Genomic DNA, 20,158 nt, shown 5'->3' on the forward strand with positions numbered 1-20,158 from the left:
TCCTCTCTACTCTCTCTCTCTTCTCTCTCTCTCTCCTCTCTCCTCTCTCTTTCTCTCTCTCCTCTCTCTCTCTCTCTCCTCATCTCTCTCTCCTCTCTCTCTCTCTCTCTCTCGCTCTCTTCTTCTCTCTCTCTCTTCCTCTCCTCCTCTCTCCTCTCTCCTCTCTCTCTCTCTCTCTCTCTCGCTCTCCTCTCTCGCCTCTCTCTGCTCTCTCTCTCGCTCTCTCTCTCTCGCTCTCTCTCTCCTCTCTCTCTCTCTCTCTCTCTCTCCTCTCTCTCTCTCTCTCTCTCTCTCTCTCTCTCTCTTCTCTCTCTCTCTCTCTCCTCTCTCTCTCTCTCTCTCTCTCTCTCTCTCTCTCTCTCTCTTCTCTCTCTCTCTCTCTCTCTCTCTCTCTCTCTCTCTCTCTTCTCTTTCTCTCTCTCTCTCTCTCTCTCTCTTCTCTCTCTCTCTCTCTCTCTCTCTCTCTCTCTCTCTCTCTCTCTCGCTCTCTCTCTCTCCTAACTTCTCCACATCCACCCCAGAGTTATTCTCTTTCTTACCCCATTCTTTTCCTCCCTCTTCCCGCTCTCCTTCCCTGCACACAAGTCAGAAATTATCTTGTGGTTTAGGTTTGATCCCTCCGGATATGCCTCACACACAACACACACCCACACACCAACACACACACACACACACACACACACACACACACACACGACGCACATATGTATATATATATTATATTTATATTTACACATTTTATATATTTATATACTGTATATACACACACACACACTTGTAAAACCATCCTTTCTCTCCAAAGGTTCCCGAATCTTGAGTTTCATAACTCCTGTGTGGCAGATTCACACAGAGGGGTGTTGCGGGCTCTGGTTAACCCCGCTGTTCGGTTCACCCATCCTAGAGTTGCATAACGTGGCAACAGTCCAACTCTTGTATAACCAGCCGAGTGAATTAACAGTGGTTCTCTGGTCATCCTTTCATCCGTTCTCTGGGTTATTGACAAAAAAGAAAAGACTCGCCCTGAACAAAAATAATCCCAAATTGTCTTTTGGCAACACTAGACTGCACCGCTCCATTCTGCTTGTTGACACAACAGCTCAGATGGACTGGCTTTCAAATACACAACCGCTTCTCAAATAAACAGTCACATTAGAGGCTGAAAATGTGCAGCAATTGTTCCAACCAATTAATTCTGCCATGTTTCTTTCACTTATCCATAGCAATCGGATTTGGAAAGGTGAGTGAACAAGGCAGAGGAAACACAAACTACCTGTGTATAGCTGAATTATTTTATATAATATTTTATAGCATTCATTGCCTGTAAGGGTCCTTGTTCCTGAGTTTGGCTGACTAAGGGAATAAACGAAGCCATATCCACTGGGCACACACTGGTTGAATCAACATTGTTTCCATGTCATTTCAATGAAATTACGTTGAACCAATGTGGAATAGACATTGAATTGACGTCAGTGCCCAGTGACTAGGGAAGGGGACCATGTTTTGGAATGAAACACAGCCCATGCAGGTATCTCCCTGTGTGTGAACAGAGGAAGCCAGTATTTACAGTTTCAGGTTTTTTAACCCTGAGGCAGCTTGAGGACAGGGTGCTAACCTACAGAACATTCCTTTCCACTCGGCTGATCACAGCTAAAACCTTCTAATACTGGAGAAACAAGACCATTTTCCCCCCTGGCGCCATCTTGGATGAGCTGTCCGATTAAGCCTGTTATGCCTTGATTTACCTCATGATGGAAACCAAATATGGAGAGCGAGAGAGAAAGAGCCTACCAGCAGGTAGGCTATTTGACTGTCAGTGAAGAAGACAGTGACGAGACAGCCAGCAGAACCGTAATTCCATTTGATCCAGAGACACACTTACAGGAACACACTTCAAATAGGATTCCACCTCTGTGACTAAGACATATCAAACCACATGATTATATCCACAGACAGACATTACCGTCAGAACAGAGAGGCAGTAATCTCATCTATCTACAACCTGACATTTTATCTGGTATAATAAATGATCTGTCCAATTGTTTTTCTATTCAGTATGTGGACTACTCATGTGGGCTGGAAGATTATGGATAACACAATCCACATCCACGATAGAGAGGCACAATAGGCCTGTGTGTGTGTGTGTGTGTGTGTGTGTGTGTGTGTGATGTGTGTGTGTGTTGTGCTGCGTGCGCTGCGTACGATGACCCGTGTGTGTTGTGCGTGCGTGCGTGCGGTGTTTGTGCGTGCATGGTGCGTGCGTGAACGGCAGTAATACCTGTGCTATTAGGATGGGTCACCCTGAGAATGTGGCATCGGTGTTAGACGGCAATCTTTTCCACATTAGCTTGCTGAGCCCCATATCAAATCAGCTCTATAAAGCTGGCAGGTATGCTTTGCTGCAGTGCTCAAACCAACACAGCCCAAATCCCATCTGAGCCCACTAAGAGGAATGAGAGTCACGGTCACAGAGGTGTCAAACCTGCACAATACCACATATGGATATACATAGACCAACTAAGTATCTCCTCTATTCTACCATCTCTGTGAATAGTGAAACAGGCTCTAGTGATCAAATGTAATGTATGCCAATATAACATTTCTATACCATAACTGTGTGTTTAATAGGGGCAGGGGAGTATGCATAATCTCTCCTGGACAGACGCACGTAACATAAATGGTGTCGTTGCATCTGTCAACAGACGGGGGGACGTGACGACTTACAAGGAACTAACAAATGACTTATGTTCCGGTGTGCAGATTGTCCGTCACTGATTATTTGGACAAATCTCGATTCTGCAGGTGTTCGCATCTTTCAAATTTCGGGAAGGGGAGTTGACATTTGATCCATGGACTTGACAAAACTTTCAGAGAGAGGAGGGTGGAACTACTTCCCTACTTCCTTCCGCTCCTCACACTAGTATCTTTTCTATCACATCTCCATCAGAATTGAATCGGGCAGCAGACGTAATTACGCAATATTTTATTTCTGGGTTTCCGAGATGACACTACTCGTGAAGCGGGCAGAGGGAGTTCTGTATCCATGTGCAGACTTTTGCTGTGACTATTGAGTAGTGTGTGTGTGTGTGTGTGTGTGTGTGTGTGTGTGTGTGTGTGCGTGCGTGCGTGCGTGCGTGCGTAGCCTGTTAGAGATGGTGTAACCAACCGTTTTTCATTCATTAAGAAAAATCTCTATGTTCTCTATGGTTCCAGCCAGAGCCGAGTTGTCATGGTGACACTGCTGTATTGTCACAGTTGTTTTCAGTGGGATTACGCGTGCGTGTCTGCGTACATGTATGTGTGTGTCTGTGTGTGTGTATATGTCTGTCGGTCTCCTGTCAGCACAAAGACTCAGGTTACTGTGACATGCTATGCTGCGGGGTTGACACACATGCCGTCTTGCCTACTATTTACTCAAATGACACACCCACTGGGCACACACTGGTTGAATCAACGATGTTTCCACATCATCTCAATAAACGTTGTTTGCATGTGATTTCCACATCATTTCAATGAAAGGAAGTAGAACCAACATGGAAAAGACGTTTACTTGACGTCTGTGCCCAGTGGGTACAGTGTACTTATTGTACTACATACTATTTAGAACATACCTTTTTAGTAAAGCAACAAATATTTTACATATGAGGCTCACCCATACTGAGAATGTATCATCTAATGAGAGATTGTGTTGTTTCCTGCCATATGTTTATTTTGCTACAGCCCGTCTTCTTATCTGATTATGGGTTTGAAAAGACGATTGTTTTCCTCAACAGCACGCAGGTATTCATACTAGGGTCTTGATTCAATCAGATCGAAGGTTAACCCACATTGGCAGACATCTGACAATGCAGATGTCTGCAGATCTTTCGGCGGTGTTGGAGGTGGAACTATGGCATGTCACAAACCACTACCTTCCTTATTATCCCTACCGTATTAGTCCAAAACGACGATAGAACGTGTAGGCTAAGATGGCTCTTCATTCCTTAACCCAGCCCAGGACAGAGTCACCTGTATAATATTGTCTTGGACGTGTTTGGATCCATCTACTCCAGGTTACCCACTCCTTATCTATTGAATATATTTGTTMCTATAATAACCAACAGCATGGAAATAGATTCTGTTGCACTTGACTGTACAACGTCGATGAAGGGAGCTTCATCTCCAGTCAGACCTTTGCTATCCGTAGGTCTCTGTCGTCAGAGGTTTATTTAATGGTCTTTGTACTTCTCTTACAGACCTTTCTGACCCTTTAATACTCACTGTGTTTCCTCCTTATCACACACACCAGATGTCCAGCACTCTGTGTGTGTGTGTGTGTGCGTGTGTGTGCGTGTGTGTGTGTGTGTGTGTGTGTGTGTGTGTGTGTGTGTGTGTGTGTGTGTGTGTGTGTGTGTGTGTGTGTGTGTGTGTGTGTGTGTGTGTGTGTGTGTGTGTGTGTGTGTGTGTGTGTGTGTGTGTGTGTGTGTGTGTGTGTGTGTGTGTGTGTGTGTGCGAGTAGCCTTATGGAGGATATAGAAAAGCATCAAGTGGTCAACGATTCTATCAAAACCCATATGGTTAGTATTCTGGTATCAACATCTGTATCTGCCATGATGCGACAACATCAGACGACCTTTAATTCAACTTATTTACACTATTTAACCGGGTTGGTCAATTAACAACAGCTTCTGATTTAAAAGGATTTTGGTATGGTGGCAAGCAGAAACACAAATACATTGGTAACCAGGTTACAACGTCAGACAAGGGCAGACCAAGGGCTAAGAAACCTCACGGAGACCAGAGAATGACTGGACCAAACAAAGAATGGTGCTCAGCAGCATTCCTGCCTCACCGTGTCCAATCACAAATTGGACCTTGAGGTTAAAAAAAGGTTGAGAAATCCTGAGGTGCACCATGTTTTGTCTTCTTGTGGTGCAGTGCAGTGGCCACTTCCACTCTTAGAAAACATGATCATTTGTGGTTCGATTTAGAACCTTTTGGTTCTTTGGACGACATTTAAGAACCCTTTACTAAAAAAGTTTGAACACACCTACTATTCAAGGGTTATTCTTTATTTTTACAATGAATTTTCTTTCCTATTTCACATTGTAGAATAATAGCAAAGACATCTAAACTATGAAAGAACACCTATGGAATCATGTAGTGACCAAAAAAGTGTTAAACAAATTAAAATATATTTTATATTTGAGATTCTTCAAAGTAGCCACAGAGACAGCTTTGCACACTCTTGGCATTCTCTCAAACAGCTTCATGAATGCTTTTCTAACAGTCTTGAAGGAGTTCCCACATATGTTGAGCACTTGTTGGCTGATTTTCCTTCACTCTGCGGTCCAACTCATCCCAAACCATCTCAATTGGGGTGAGGTCAGGTGATTGTGGAGGCCAGGTCATCTGATAAAGCATTTCATCACTCTCCTTCTTGYTCAAATAGCCCTTACACAGCCTGGAGGTGTGCTTTGGGTCATCGTTCTGTAGAAAAACAAATGATAGTCCCACTAAGCGCAAACCAGATGGGATGGCGTATCGCTGCAGAATGCTGTGGTAGTCATGCTGGTTAAATGTGCGTTGATTTCTAAATAAATAACCACCAAGGCACCACCAAGGCACCCCCACACCATCACACCTCCTCCTCCATGCTTCACGGTGGGAACCACACATGTGGAGATCATCCGTTCACCTACTCTGTGTCTCACAAAGACACAGCAGTTGGAAACAAAAATCTCAAATTTGGACTCATCAGACCAAAGGACAGATATCCACCGGCCTAATGTCTATAACTCGTGTTTCTTGGCCCAAGCAAGTCTCTTCTTCTTATTGGTGTCCTTTAATAGTTTGTTTGCAGCAATTAAACCATGAAGGCCAGATTCACACAGTCTCCTCTAAACAGTTGATGTTGAGATGCGTCTGTTACTTTAACTCTGTGAAGCATTTATTTGGGCTGCAATTTGGCTGGTAACACTAATTAACTTATCCTCTGCAGCAGAGGTAACTCTGGGTCTACCTTTCCTGTGGAGGTCCTCATGAGATCCAGTTTCATTATAGCGCTTGATGGTTTTTGTGACTGCACTTGAAGAAACTTTCAACGTTTTTGAAATGTTCCGGATTGACTGACCTTCATGTCTTAAAGTAACGATGGACTGTCATTACTCTTTGCTTATTTGAGCTGTTCTTGCCATAATATGGACTTGGTATTTTACCAAATAGGGCTATCTTCTGTATACCACCCCTACCTTATCACAACAAAACTGAATGGCTCAAATGCATTAAGAAGGAAATAAATTCCACAAATTAACTTTTAACAAGGCATACCTGTTCATTGAAATGCATTCCAGGTGACTACCTCATGAAGCTGGTTGAGAGAATGCCAATAGTATCCAAAGCTGTCATCAAGACAAAGGGCGGCTACTTTGAATAATCTCAAATATAAAATATATTTCAATTTGTTTAACCTCTCTAGGGTATGTGGGACGGTAGCGTCTCACCTCGTCAACAGCCAGTGAAACTGCAGGGCGCCAAATTCAAAACAACAGAAATACCATAATTAAAATTCCTCAAACATACAAGTATTTTACACCATTTTAAAGATACACTTGTTGTAAATTTAGTCACAGTGTCCGATTTCAAAAAGGCTTTACGACAAAAGCACACCAAACGATTATGTTAGGTTAGAGCCAAGTCACAGAAAAACACTTTTTTCCAGCCTAAGAGAAGGGGTCACAAAAAGCAGAAATAGAGATAAAATGAATCACTAACCTTTGATGATCTTCATCAGATGACACTCATAGGAKTTCATGTTACACAATACATGTATGTTTTGTTCGGTAAAGTTCATATTTATATCCAAAAATCAGAGTTTACATTGACGCGTTATGTTCAGTAGTTCCAAAACATCCGGTGATTTTGCAGAGAGCCACATCAATTTACAGAAATACTCATAATAAACATTACTAAAAGATACAACTATTATGCATGGAATTTTAGATCCACTTCTCCTTAATGCAACCGCTGTGTCAGATTTCAAAAACACTTTACGGAAAAAGCACACCATGCAATAATCTGAGTACAGCGCTCAGAGACCAACACAACCCAAACATATATCCGCCATGTTGTGTAGTCAACAGATGTCAGAATAGCATTATAAATATTCACTTACCTTTGATGATCTTTATCAGAATGCACTCCCAGGAATCCCAGTTCCACAATAAATGTTTGTTTTGTTCGATGAAGTCCATCATTTATGTCCAAATACCTCCTTTTTGTTAGCGCGRTTAGCCCAGTAATCAAAATTCATGACGCGCGATCACTAGGTGCAGACAAAAAGTCAAAAAGTTCCGTTACAGTCCGTAGAAACATGTCAAACGATGTATAGAATCAATCTTTAGGATGTTTTTAACATAAATCTTCAATAATGTTCCAACCGCAGAATTTCTTTGTCTTCAGAAATGGAACTCAAGCTAACTCTCTCACGTGAACGTGCCTGGTCAGCTCGTGGCTCTCTGGCAGACCTCTGACTCATTCCCCTCTCATTCGCCCCCCACTTCACAGTAGAAGCCTCAAACAAGGTTCTAAAGACTGTTGACATCTAGTGGAAGCCTTAGGAAGTGCAATATGACCCCATTTCCACTGTATCTTGGATAAGCAAAGAGTTGAAAAACTACAAACCTCAGATTTCCCACTTCCTGGTTGGATTTTTTCTCAGGTTTTTGCCTGCCATATGAGTTCTGTTATACTCACAGCATCATTCAAACAGTTTTAGAAACTTCAGAGTGTTTTCTATCCAAATCTACTAATAATATGCATATCCTGGCATCTGGGCCTGAGTAGCAGGCAGTTTACTCTGGGCACGCTTTTCATCCGGACGTGAAAATACTGCCCCCTACCCAAGAGAGGTTAACACTTTTTTGGTTACTGCATGATTCCATATGTGTTATTTCATAGTTTTGATGACTTCGCTATTATAGTAAAAATAAACCCTTGAATGAGTAGGTGTGTCCAAACTTTTGACTGGTACTAAATATCTACATATATACACTACCGTTCAAAAGTTTGGGGTCACTTAGAAATGTCCTTGTTTTTGAAAGAAAAGCAATTTTTTTGTCTATTAAAATAACATAAAATTGATCAGAAATACAGTTTAGACATTGTTAATGTTGTAAATGACTATTGTAGCTGGAAACGGCAGATTTTTTATCAGCAACTATCACTCCTGTGTTCCAATGGCACGTTGTGGTAGTTGATAATTTAAAAGGTTAATTAATCATTAGAAAACCCTTTTGCAATTATGTTAGCACAGCTAAAAACTGTTGTCCTGATTAAGGAATCAATAAAACTGGCCTTCTTTAGACTAGTTGAGTATCTGGAGCATCAGCATTTGTGGGTTCGATTATAGGCTCAAAATGGCCAGAAACAAAGAACTTTCTTCTGAGACTCGTCAGTCTATTCTTGTTCTGAGAAATGGCTATTCAATGTGAGAAATTGCCAAGAAACTGAAAATTTCGTACAACGCTGTATACTACTCACCTTCACAGAACAGCGCAAACTGTCTCTAACCAGAATAGAAAGAGGAGTGGGAGGCAACTGAGCAAGAGCACAAGTACATTAGAGTGTCTAGTTTGAGAAACAGACGCCTCACAAGTCCTCAACAGGCAGCTTCATTAAATAGTACACGTAAAACACCAGTCTCAACGTCAACAGTGAAGGGGCGACCCCGGGATGTTAGCCTTTAGATCGGTTTATAGGAGAGGAGTGTGCGAATGTACTGTTGAAGGGCATTGCGAACCCATTACCCACCAAGCATTTGGGTGTTGGTCTTTCTACCATTTGGAATTCATTGATTTAATCATTTGTTTGGGCGGGAAGGGGAATAGAGAGAGGGGTGCGAACGGAATATATAGGTATTTATCATGGAAGAAAAAAACAATGACATATATTTATTTGCCTATTTGAGCTTGTTTAATTCTTGGAAGACATGGACATTGATTTAAATGTGTACAGTATGTACAGTATATACAGTATATATATATATATATATATATAATATAATATATAATAATGTTTAATAAAAACATTTTTAAAAAGAATAGAAAACAAAAGTGATAACTGGCTCAGGCCACAGTGTACTGTGCATTAGTTTGGTCTGCTAGAAAGTGTCATGTCCCATTTCAATCTTCAGGCCACTGCTTATATTGAGTGCAGCTCAAAACTGAAATTATTTTCTCCTCTACTGGCCTATAACTACTGGCCTCCTCTACTGGCCTCCTCTACTGGCCTTTCTCCTCTACTGGCCTATAACTATAATTCTATGCCTTGACACCGTGATATATAGGCCTAAGGCCGAGATAATAAGAAGAGACAGTGACAGAATAAATGTAACCACACCTTTGTTTCATCACAAAACCGGAGAGCAACAGCTGGTTGTCCACAAAACACATTGTGTGTAACAAACAGTTACATGACCTACAGCATGGTCAAGCAGGTTAATGTTTCCGACATTTTCGGAATACTAGACAACAATTGATTTAGAACCAAGGATAGTTACCGCAAGTCGCAAAGAAAACAGGAGCTGCCTCCACTATTCCAGCACCATTTCAACTTCAACATTTCAACATCATCAAATCACTTATGCAGTGACAACTAAAAGAACAATTTAGTCCAATAAACATAAGCTAATCATGTTGTGGTTGTCCATGGTTCTGATTTATGGGTAGGAAAAACATGTTGACTCACCCCATTAGTAGAGAAACGCCAATCCCATCTTCCTCTTTAATTTTGCCTAAACGGTCTATGACTCGGTCACGGTTTAAGTTTTTTTGTCATAGGCTACCTCGCTTGCTCGCTAGCCTAACTTTCTTCATAGGCAACGATGCGCCAAGCCAGCTTGTTAACATTAGCCTACTACATCTAGCTCCATCCTTTCAGAATGTATGAATTTATGGTTGGATCAGAATTGCCGGCCAGTACAGAGAATTAAGTAAAACCACAAGTCCAAATCCCTATCTCCATCCATGGCTAATTTAGGAAAGGGATGATTGTAGCTAGCTAGCTAGCCACCGGAGGACAACAACACAATGAGATGCAACAATTCAATGACATTTGGTGTGAAACCAAATCCAAACTGGCTTCCCTTGACACTTGTTTTTTGGTGTGCCAAGACCATTCACAGCTGAGCTCACTCAGTTTAGCTCAATGCAAATTGGCTATTATTATTTTTTTAATTATCAAGGGAGGCCAAATAATCGCTGGCTTCTCTTGCGTTCAATGATATACGGGCGCCAATAATGTCATACACTTTTTGACCAGACAGCATCAGATAGGTGGGCTACACATACTGAGAGGGGCGCTGTTTCGTTCGCTCGGATGCTTTCTCCGGTGAAACACATTCAGCCTCTTGCGAATTGAAGGACACATATGAAACACAGAGAGATGAAAGATACATCATTTTGTATGTGTTTTTCTCTTTTCCTGGTGCGTTTTTTTGGGAAGCCTGGCTTCCCTTGGCATCCATGAATACACGCCACTGGTTTTGTGTCATCTAACCATGATTGAAGAATTGTTGAAGGAACACCTTCCTAATATTGAGTTGCACCCCCTTTGGCCCTCAGAACAGCCTCAATTCGTCGGGGTATGGACTCTAAAAGGTGGCGAAAGCGTTCCACAGGGACTCCAATGCTTCCTACAGTTGCGTCAAGGCGATGTCCTTTGGGTGGTGGACCATTCTTGACACAAGGGTAACTGTTGAGCGTGGAAACCCAACAGCGTTGCAGTTCTTGACACACTCAAACCAGTTTGCCTGGCACCTATAACCATATCCTGTTCAAATGCATTTAAATATTTTGTCTTGTCCATTCACCCTCTGAATGGCACACATGCACAATCCATGTCTACAATTGTCTCAAGGCTTAAAGATCCTTCTTTAACCTGTCTCCTCCCCTTCATCTACACTGATTGAAGTGGATTTAATAAGTGACATCGATAAGGGATCATAGCTTCCACCTAGATTCACCTGGTCAGTTTATGTCATGGAAACAAAGTGTTTTGTACACTCAGTGTATATGTGTAACAGGGTTAAGGTGTTATGCTCGACCCGCTCCGTCTTCCAACTCAAAACACCAGAAAATGGCCAAAAATAGTAGAACCAGCTCACCTGCTTTTACTCTATGATCTGGCTATTAATGTTCAATGTTTTTATTGAATAAAAAAAAGGAATAGTTTCACCTATTAAAAGCTAACCATAATCTTAGTCCTAACCTTAACCACACTGCTAGCACTACTGCCTAACCCTAACTTTAAATGAAGACCAAAAAGCTAATTTTAGTTTCATGAATTTATATGATCTATTTTTTGAAAAAAAAGAAAGGAGGACCAAGGCACTCTTCATATAATTAATTAAAATGCCTTTATTAGTATGGCATGTTCAATAGAAACAAAGTTTTTTTTTAAACTACGCGTTTCGGCTGCATGGCCTTCGTCAGGGAGTGGCCCATTTTCTGCTTCCAGGGCAAGATTCATGACAATAATTGTCAACCTGACATTCTGACAGTAACCCAGGCAGCGGAGCTCTCTTTCGGCTGCTGCTGACAATCACTGCATGTAAGTTGTTCTACTAAATCATAATAACTATGTGTCTGTATCAGAGTATGTGAGCGGAGCAGGGCGAGGAGCTGAGCGTGCCCAATTTGACTGAAGCACAGAGCGAGACTCCCAAAGGCTGGAGCTCGGCCTTCTTGCCCGCTCCAATTTCGCTCCAGTAGGGCTCCAGTAGCGCTCACTTCAGGAGCTTAGGGGATGCACGGCCCAGCATGCATGTACAGTCTACTCGTGTGCTGCTATAGCCCTTAGCTTTAGCTACTGTCATGGATTTCGCAATATATTTTCATAAAGATACTGATAGAACACACAGCTGCTAAGTCAAGGTGACTTACAAAGATGAGGACCAAGAGCAAGAGAGGGAGTGTGGTGATGTAGTGTCCACAACTAAACAATCATTGTGGAATCTGAAAAGACACATATCTCGAAAGCATGACGGTGTACTTACTGCTAAATGAAAGGGAGGAGGTGGGTTAATAACTAAGTGTGTCATTGTACCAAAGTATTTTTAAACTAAAAATATCTTAAACTGTTTTGTTCATTTTTGTTCTATTATCTATACAATATACGCCATAATTGATTTTGGCCCAATAGTCCTGGCATATTCCCATGTTCAAAGAGCTTTCCGCTTTCATTGGGTTATTTTGACTAAAAACCTTTAGGCCTACCTATATAAAAATGAACAACTCTGCATCTCTGCCCAGTCTGGCAAGAGTAGCTGAAAGAGTGTTTAGCGCCCCCAGTGGCTCTGCAAGTGTGGAGAGTATATTCTCCACCGCTGGCCAGCTCTCCAGGCACCATCGCGCCTGAATCCACAGACTGGCCAAACTACTGTTTCTACAAATGTATAAAAAAAATGTATTCAAAGGCACTAATAATAAGTCTAACAATTAATAGTTTGCGTATATGCACAATTTGCACAATCTATATGCACAATTTATAGACTATAATGATTTAATCCAACTAATTGTTGTTTAAATTCAGAACGCTTTATGTCCCTATTGTGTCGCACACGCAAATGCTTCACAATGGACTTCTTTGTAGGCTATAGCCTTGAAATACTTTAAATAATATAGCCTTAATAATTCATTTCCGTTCCTTCTTAGGCTCCCTATCTGGCTCCTGACCTATTTAGAATGTTTATATGCTGTTTAATATGACATGTAGCCTAGCTAAATTATATGCGCTTCTTACATTCACCTTTTCATGTTTTTTCAAATCATTTTAATTCAAATCCATATGATTTGGTTTCAATATTTCAAAACCAAATGGTAGGCCCAGGCATTCATAAAAATAGATGGGTGTTGGTTAAATTTGTCACGCCCTGATCTGTTTCCCCTGTCCTTGTGCTTGTCTCCACCCCCTCCAGGTGTCGCCCATCTTCCCCACTTATCCTCTGGGTATTTATACCTGTGTTTTCTGTCTGTCTGTGCCAGTTTGTCTTGTTTGTTCAAGCCTACCAGTGTTTTGTGTCTCAGCGCCTGCCTTTTCCAGTTTCTCTTTTCTCGCCCTTGACCTGTGTTTGCCTGCCCCTGGTGTTACAATAAACATTGTTACTTCACACAGTCTGCACTTGGGACTTACCTTGATCCGTGATAGTAAAAACTGGCCATGACTGACCCAGCAGACTTGGACCAGCTCTGCAACGCCACCTCCTCCCAAGGAGCCACCATTGGTAGGCACGAAGAGTTGCTTCGCGGTCTGATGGAAGGTTTTCAGGCCGTGGCCGACCGTCACAACCTAGCCTTGGACGCATTGCGGGAGCAATTCTGTGGGTTGCCTACTTGGCAGCCTACCACGAAGGTTACCTCCCAGCCTCTCTGTAACCCGGCTGGTAGCAGCAACGTCACCCCGGTTTCCCGGGAATCCCGGGAAGCTCTACAATGTCGATTCCAGAACCTGCCGGGCCTTCCTCTCCCAGTGCTCCCTCGTTTTCGAGCTGCAGCCTTATTCCCCTCGTACCACTCAAAGATAGCATACATTATTACGTTGATGTCCAGGAGGGCACTTGCCTGGGTCAAGGCGGTGTGGGAGCAAAAATCCGCCATCTGCCTCAGTCTGGAGGTATTCGAAGGTGAGAAGTTTTCGAGGCTCCGATGTCCGGGAGAGAGGCTGCCCAGAAGTTACTCCAACTTCAGCAGGACAACCTCAGTGTGGCAGACTATGCGGTGGAGTTCTGCACACTAGCAGCGAAGGGTATCTGGAACCCGGAAGCGCTTTTCGAACACATTCCTGCACGGATTATCGGAGGAGGTAAAGGATGAACTGGTAGCCCAAGAACTACTGACGGATCTCAACTCACTCATCACTTTAACCATCCGGATCGATGGTCGGCTACGGGAACATAGGAGGGAGAAGAGGTTCGATTGCGGTCCCAATCGCTCACTCAAGAATCCTACCTTGCAGCTGATGAACTCCAGAAGTCCCCGGCGTCTACATCCCCGAGAGGATCCGGGCTTACCTGAGTCGCTCCAAGAGCCTCCGGAGACTGCCGATTCATCTCTTCCCGAGCCGATGCAGCTCGGCAGGGCTAGGCTTCCTCAAGCTGAACGCGTACGCAGACTTGAGACCCAGAGTTGTCTGTACTGCGGTACTGCCGGTCATGTTGTCTACCTGTCCCTTCAAGGGACCTAGCTCATTCGTTGGAGTGAGTACACTGGTGGGTCTTAAAAATAATTGTTCTTCTCCCCTTACTCACCCCCCTCTCTATGCCACCCTGCTGTGGGGAGACCAGTCCAAGTCTCTCCAGGTACTCATCGACTCGGGGGCCGATATGAGTCTCATGGACGTTACCCTGGCGTCCGAGCTGAGCATCCCCACTTAGTCACCACCGTAGTTTCATGAAGGTGCCCGCACGTCAGCCTCTAAAGCTTGGTCCGGGGTGAGCAGTATGTCCTGCGCTGCCGACTCGTTGAAATAGAAATCACCATCCAAATTGAGATTAGTGATCGCTGTTCTGGTGAGATCCCCACTGGACGGGATCTCTATAGGCCGGGTCACCCACCAGTCCACCCCCGTCAACATACGAGTGTCGGGGAACCACAGCAAGACAATCCAATTCCTGCTGGTTGAGTCTCCGCAGGTTCCCGTGGTATTGGGATTCTCTTTGCTCCAGCGACACAATCCCTCCATTGACTGGGCTACTGGTGCCATCATGGCTGGAGCCCGTTCTGCCACACTCATTGCCTGAAGTCAGCTCTGCCTGCCCCGGGACGTCTTCCTGGGGGCTTGGAAATTTTCCTGGACCTCTCCGCCAGCTCCGCAGAGTACCAGGACCTCCAGAAGGGGTTCAGTAAGGCCCGGGCCACTTTGTTTCTACAGCACCGACCTGTATCCAAGAAGGTCAAGCCTGAGGCGCTGGCACACCACTATAGTGCCGCGGCTACACCCCCGCTCCAAGATCATTAGCCCCTCTGCTGTTCGTCCTCTGTTGCCCCGTACCCTCCGTATTTTTCCTACCTTGTCTGTGTCTAGAGTCAAAACCATGTCTGACTGCCCGTTGTCTTCTGCTGCTAGCCCCCCCCACCCCCCCCACCGTGTCATCGATGGCCAGCCAGCTACCTGGTTGACTGGGAGGGTTATGGCCCGAGGGGAGAGGTGCTGGGTTCCCGCTAAAGACATCTTGGACCCGGCCCTCATCGCCGACTTTCACCGCCGGCACCCCAGTCAACCAGGTATCAACCCAGGTGGAACGCCAGGTGGCGTCCCTAGAGGGTGAGGGTAATGTCATGCCCTGATCTGTTTCACTTGTGCTTGTCTACACCCCCCAGGTGTCGCCCATCTTCCCCACTTATCCTCTGGGTATTTATACCTGTGTTTTCTGTCTGTACCAGTTCATCTTGTTTGTTCAAGCCTACCAGCGTTTTGTGGCTAAGCGCCTGCCTTTTGCAGTTTCTCTTTTCTCGTCCTCCAGGTTTTGACCCTTGCCTGTCCTGACTCCGAGCCCGTCTGCCTGACCACTCTGCCTGTCCCTAAGCCTGCCTGCCGTCCTGTACCTTTGCCCCACCCCTGGATTACTGAACTCTGCTTGTCCCTGACCCTGAGCCTTCCTGCCGTCCTGTACCTTTGCCCCACCCCTGGATTACTGAACTCTGCTTGTCCCTGACCCTGAGCCTTCCTGCCGTCCTGTACCTTTGCTCCTACTCTGGATTTTCGACCCATGCCTCCCTTGACCTGCCGTTTGCCTGCCCCTGTTACAATAAACATTGTTACTTTACACAGTCTGCACTTGGGTCTTACCTTGATCCGTGATAAAATTGTGATTTTAATGAATGGAGCGAATTTGGAGTGGCAGTTTTTTTTCCTGTGAGCACAAGAGGTTGGAAAGGACATGGAGCTCCCGAGCGATGCTCATCACTGGGTTTCCAACCGCTTAACTCACATGCTCTGGTCTGCATAGCATTTTTGTCTTCATTTTGTCAGATTAACCACTCATTTGAAGGGGTGTCCACATACGTATACAGTGTATGTGTGTGAAACATTGTTGCATTTAAACTTTAGATCTCCGGTTCATTTGTGTGCTGAACGTGAAACGTTTTTTGCAACGGGAAGTAATAGCTATACATTTCGACTGGGAAATGCTTAGCCTAATGGTTGTGTTTTTGTATTCTTATGATTGGGACCTACTGGCTTATTAAAAATCGAATCTAATTTTATTTGTCACATGCGCCGAATACATGCTTACTTACAAGCTCTTAGTCATCAATGCAGTTTTAAGAAAATTCCCCCCAAAAAGTAAGAGCTAAGAATAACAAATAATTAAAGAGCAGCAGTAAATAACAATAGCGAGGCTATATACAGGGGGTACCGGTACATAGGTAATGTGCAGGGAACCGGTATTGAGGTAATTATGTACATATAGGTAGTTATTAAAGTGCCTATGCTTGGATAACAGAGTAGCAGCAGCATGGGGGGGGGGMGGGGGGGGCAAAAAGTCTAGGTAGCCATTTGATTAGCTGTTCAGGAGTCTTATGGCTTGGGGGTAGAAGCTGTTCAGAAGCCTCTTGGACCTAGACTTGGTGCTCCGGTACCGCTTGCCGTGCGGTATCAGAGAGAACAGTCTATGACTAGGGTGGCTGGAGTCTTTGACAATTTTTAGGGCCTTCCTCTGATATAGAGGTATAGAGGTCCTGGATGGCAGGAAGCTTGGCCCTAGTGATGTACTGGGCCGTACGCATTACCCTCTGTAGTGCCTTGCAGTCTGAGGCCGAGCAGTTGCCATACCAGGCAGGGATGCAACCCATCAGGATGCTCTCGATGGTGCAGCTGTAGAACCTTTTGAGGATCTGAGGACCTATGCCAAATATTTTCAGTCTCCTGAGGGGCAATAGGTTTTGTCGTGCATGCTTCACGACTGTCTTGGTGTATTTGGACCATATTAGTTTGTTGGAGATGTGGACGCCAAGAAACTTGAAGCTCTCAACCTGCTTCATTACAGCCCTGTCGATGAGAATGGGGGCGTGCTCGGTCCTCCTTTTCCTGTAGTCCACAATCATCTCCTCTGTCTTGATCACTTCCAGGGAGAGGTTGTTGTTCTTGCACCACACAGTCAGGTCTCTGAACTCCTCTCTGTAGGTTGTCTCATCGTTGTCAGTAATCAGGCCTACCACTATTGTGTCATCAGCAAACATAATGAGGGTGTTGGAGTCGTGCCTGGCCGTGCACTCATGAGTGAACAGGGAGTACAGAAGGGGACTGAGCATGCACCCCTAAGGGGCCCCCGTGTTGAGGATCAGCGTGGCGGATGTGTTGTTACCTACACTTACCACCTGGAGGCGGCCCGTCAGGAAGTCCAGGATCCATTTGCAAAGGGAGGTGTTTAGTCCCAGGGTCATTAGCTTAGTGATGAGCTTTGAGGGCACTGTGATGTTGAACGCTGAGCTGTAGTCAATGAATAGCATTCTCACATAGGTGTTCCTTTTGTCCTGGTGGGAAAGGGCAGAGTGAAGTGCAATAGAGATTGCATCATCTGTGGATCTGTTGGGGCGGTATGCAAATTGGAGTGGGTCTAGGGTTTCTGGGATAATGGTGTTGATGTGAGCCATGACCAGCCTTTCAAAGCATTTCATGGCTACAGACGTGAGTGCTACGGGTCGGTAGTCATTTAGGCAGGTTACCTTAGTGTTCTTATGTTCGAGTGAATGGACTGCTGTCTTTCAATCAGCCCTATGCAGTGGTGTAGTGGTGCCTGGAGAAGTGGGTCCTGTGTGAAGGAAAGGCTCCCTGTGTGACAAATCCTATGTTTTTCTATAGATTTGTCAGATTTTCACTCTCAAAATCACACTTAAAATATAATATGTAAAGTCCACAACAATACTTAAACCACATCAGGAGACCATTTTTTAGGCCTGGGGAAAAAAAACATATATATTTTTGGAGGCTGTAGTCTGTAGACATTAATTCAATTGAGCAAAACAAATGCCCTCCCCATTGATACAAATCATCATGATATCCCTCTGCCAAGACTAAGGACCAAACTGTTTTAATACCTGGCTGCATACCCATTGTTGGCTTAGTAAGCATTTACTGGTAGATAACATAAGTTGAAATGTCTTACCTACCTATCGGCTACCGATGTCATTCTTCTGTGAGTTGTTCCACGCAACAACCAGTTGAGAGCTGCGTGCTCTTGCTGCCTGCAGATGATATTCCGCTGATAACAGGCTGTGTGATGCACGCATGTGAATTAATTTCACGTGCTTTGTGATTGTGTAGGTTACTTTGTGCATTATTTCTCTATTGTGCTATATCATTAAGTTGTATACCTCCACTACACTAATTTGATATGCAACAGAAGGGATTAAGAAGTGAGTATAGGCAATGCCCACTGAAAAATAATGGGTATAGGGCATATGCCTGCTTATAGCCTCCACTACACCACTGGCCATTTTGTGTTTTACAAAAAGTGCTCTCATCAGTCTCCCTTGGGGACTCCACACACTCATCCACACACTCAACCCGGGAGTCAAGGCACACAGGTCAAACAGACGCACACACAAACGTACGCATGCATGCACGCTCAATGCACTCACACACACACGCACACACATTCATATTTGTTTATTATTGAAACCAGATTGAACCAGATATTTTTGTCATGGCAACCCACTAATAATCCTTTCCTTTATCTGTAATCATAATGCATCATAAGGCTCCCCATCCTCTCCCTATAGTCCCTACCTCACATTCACTCTGCTGAATGAATAAGTGATGAAATGAGGCAGTGATGTGTGAAAGAGGCTGGTTAAATCTCTGATTATAACTTTTTGTTTTTCTTTAGTAGATTCTCTGATTTGAATCTACAAAATTTGCCATGGAGAGTACAGAAAATGTTGCAGTTTTAAAGCAAATTTTCTGCAATTCTGCCCATTTTGCCAAGACTTATGCCACGTTAAAGGACCCCTGGAGGAAGTTGTCGCCACTATTTAGCCATACTTTCCTGTCCTAGAGATGAAATGCATGTTTAGGTTCCGTCTTTGAAGAATGACGAAGGCTACTTAAACATATTCATGAATTGGGTGTGGGAATTTCCTTGTGCAGTTTATAAACATCAACAAATAGGGCACTGACAGCTTTCAGTGTATCTAGCTAGCATGCTAACCTTATTTAGCTAGCTAGCTAGTTGGCTATCTTGCTAACCTTATTTAGCTAGCTAGCTAGTTGGCTATCTTGCTAACCTTATTTAGCTAGCTAGCTAGTTGGCTATCTTGCTAACCTTGCCTTGCTAGCTAATGCTATCTGTTGTTGCTGTTTTTTTGTTGTTGTTACTACACTCTATTCAAAAGATTAGCCAGCTGGCTCTATGACTGGTTCTGAAGCTGGATTTGTCATAAGCATTGATTTAGGGAAAACATCTTCACAGATGGAAACCACTGGCCAATCTTTGACTTCTCCATCTACAGTTATTGCTAATGTTTAGGCATCTTACATAAATTGCGGCCGCGAATCCGCCATAGAAATAGTTTGAAAGAATAAGATGAAGCTCCGGTAATATGGATAACTATTGAAAGTAATGGACATGGTGGAACCTTTTGGTAGGCTTCTGCTGCGGTACAGCAAACCAAGTCAGCCCATGCTCATGGTTCTCATGAAGGAAGTGAAATAATAGGCTACAATTACCTTGCTGCTGATCATGCATGCTGCAAATTACATGTAAACTATAAGATCCTTGAATTTTATTTTGCGGGTGCCTTTTCATTATCTGGATAGACACTTGTGGTTTCTAGCTAACGCTACACCAATCAAAGACGATTCAAGAAGAATTCCGCTGGAATATATAGTGTCCGTTTCACGGGCTTATGACCAATTCTGCTGTTTTGTGTGTATTTATGCGCTGATCTTAACTTGTGCATAATGTTTTTTGCCGTCGGTTCCCATGACCGATTCTTCTGGACACCAGAACAGCGACCACTAATCTCAATTTGGATGATGATTTCTATTTCAACGAGTCGGCAGCACAGGACATACTGCTCAACCCGGACCAAGCTTTAGAGGCTGACGTGCGGGCACCTTCATGAAACTACGGTGGTGACTAAATAAACCACCTCCACCCTCTGTTCTATTGGAAAATGTACAA

The sequence above is a fragment of the Salvelinus sp. IW2-2015 genome, linkage group LG28 (genome assembly GCF_002910315.2).
Source record: "Salvelinus sp. IW2-2015 linkage group LG28, ASM291031v2, whole genome shotgun sequence".
Classification (NCBI taxonomy): Eukaryota; Metazoa; Chordata; class Actinopteri; order Salmoniformes; family Salmonidae; genus Salvelinus; species Salvelinus sp. IW2-2015.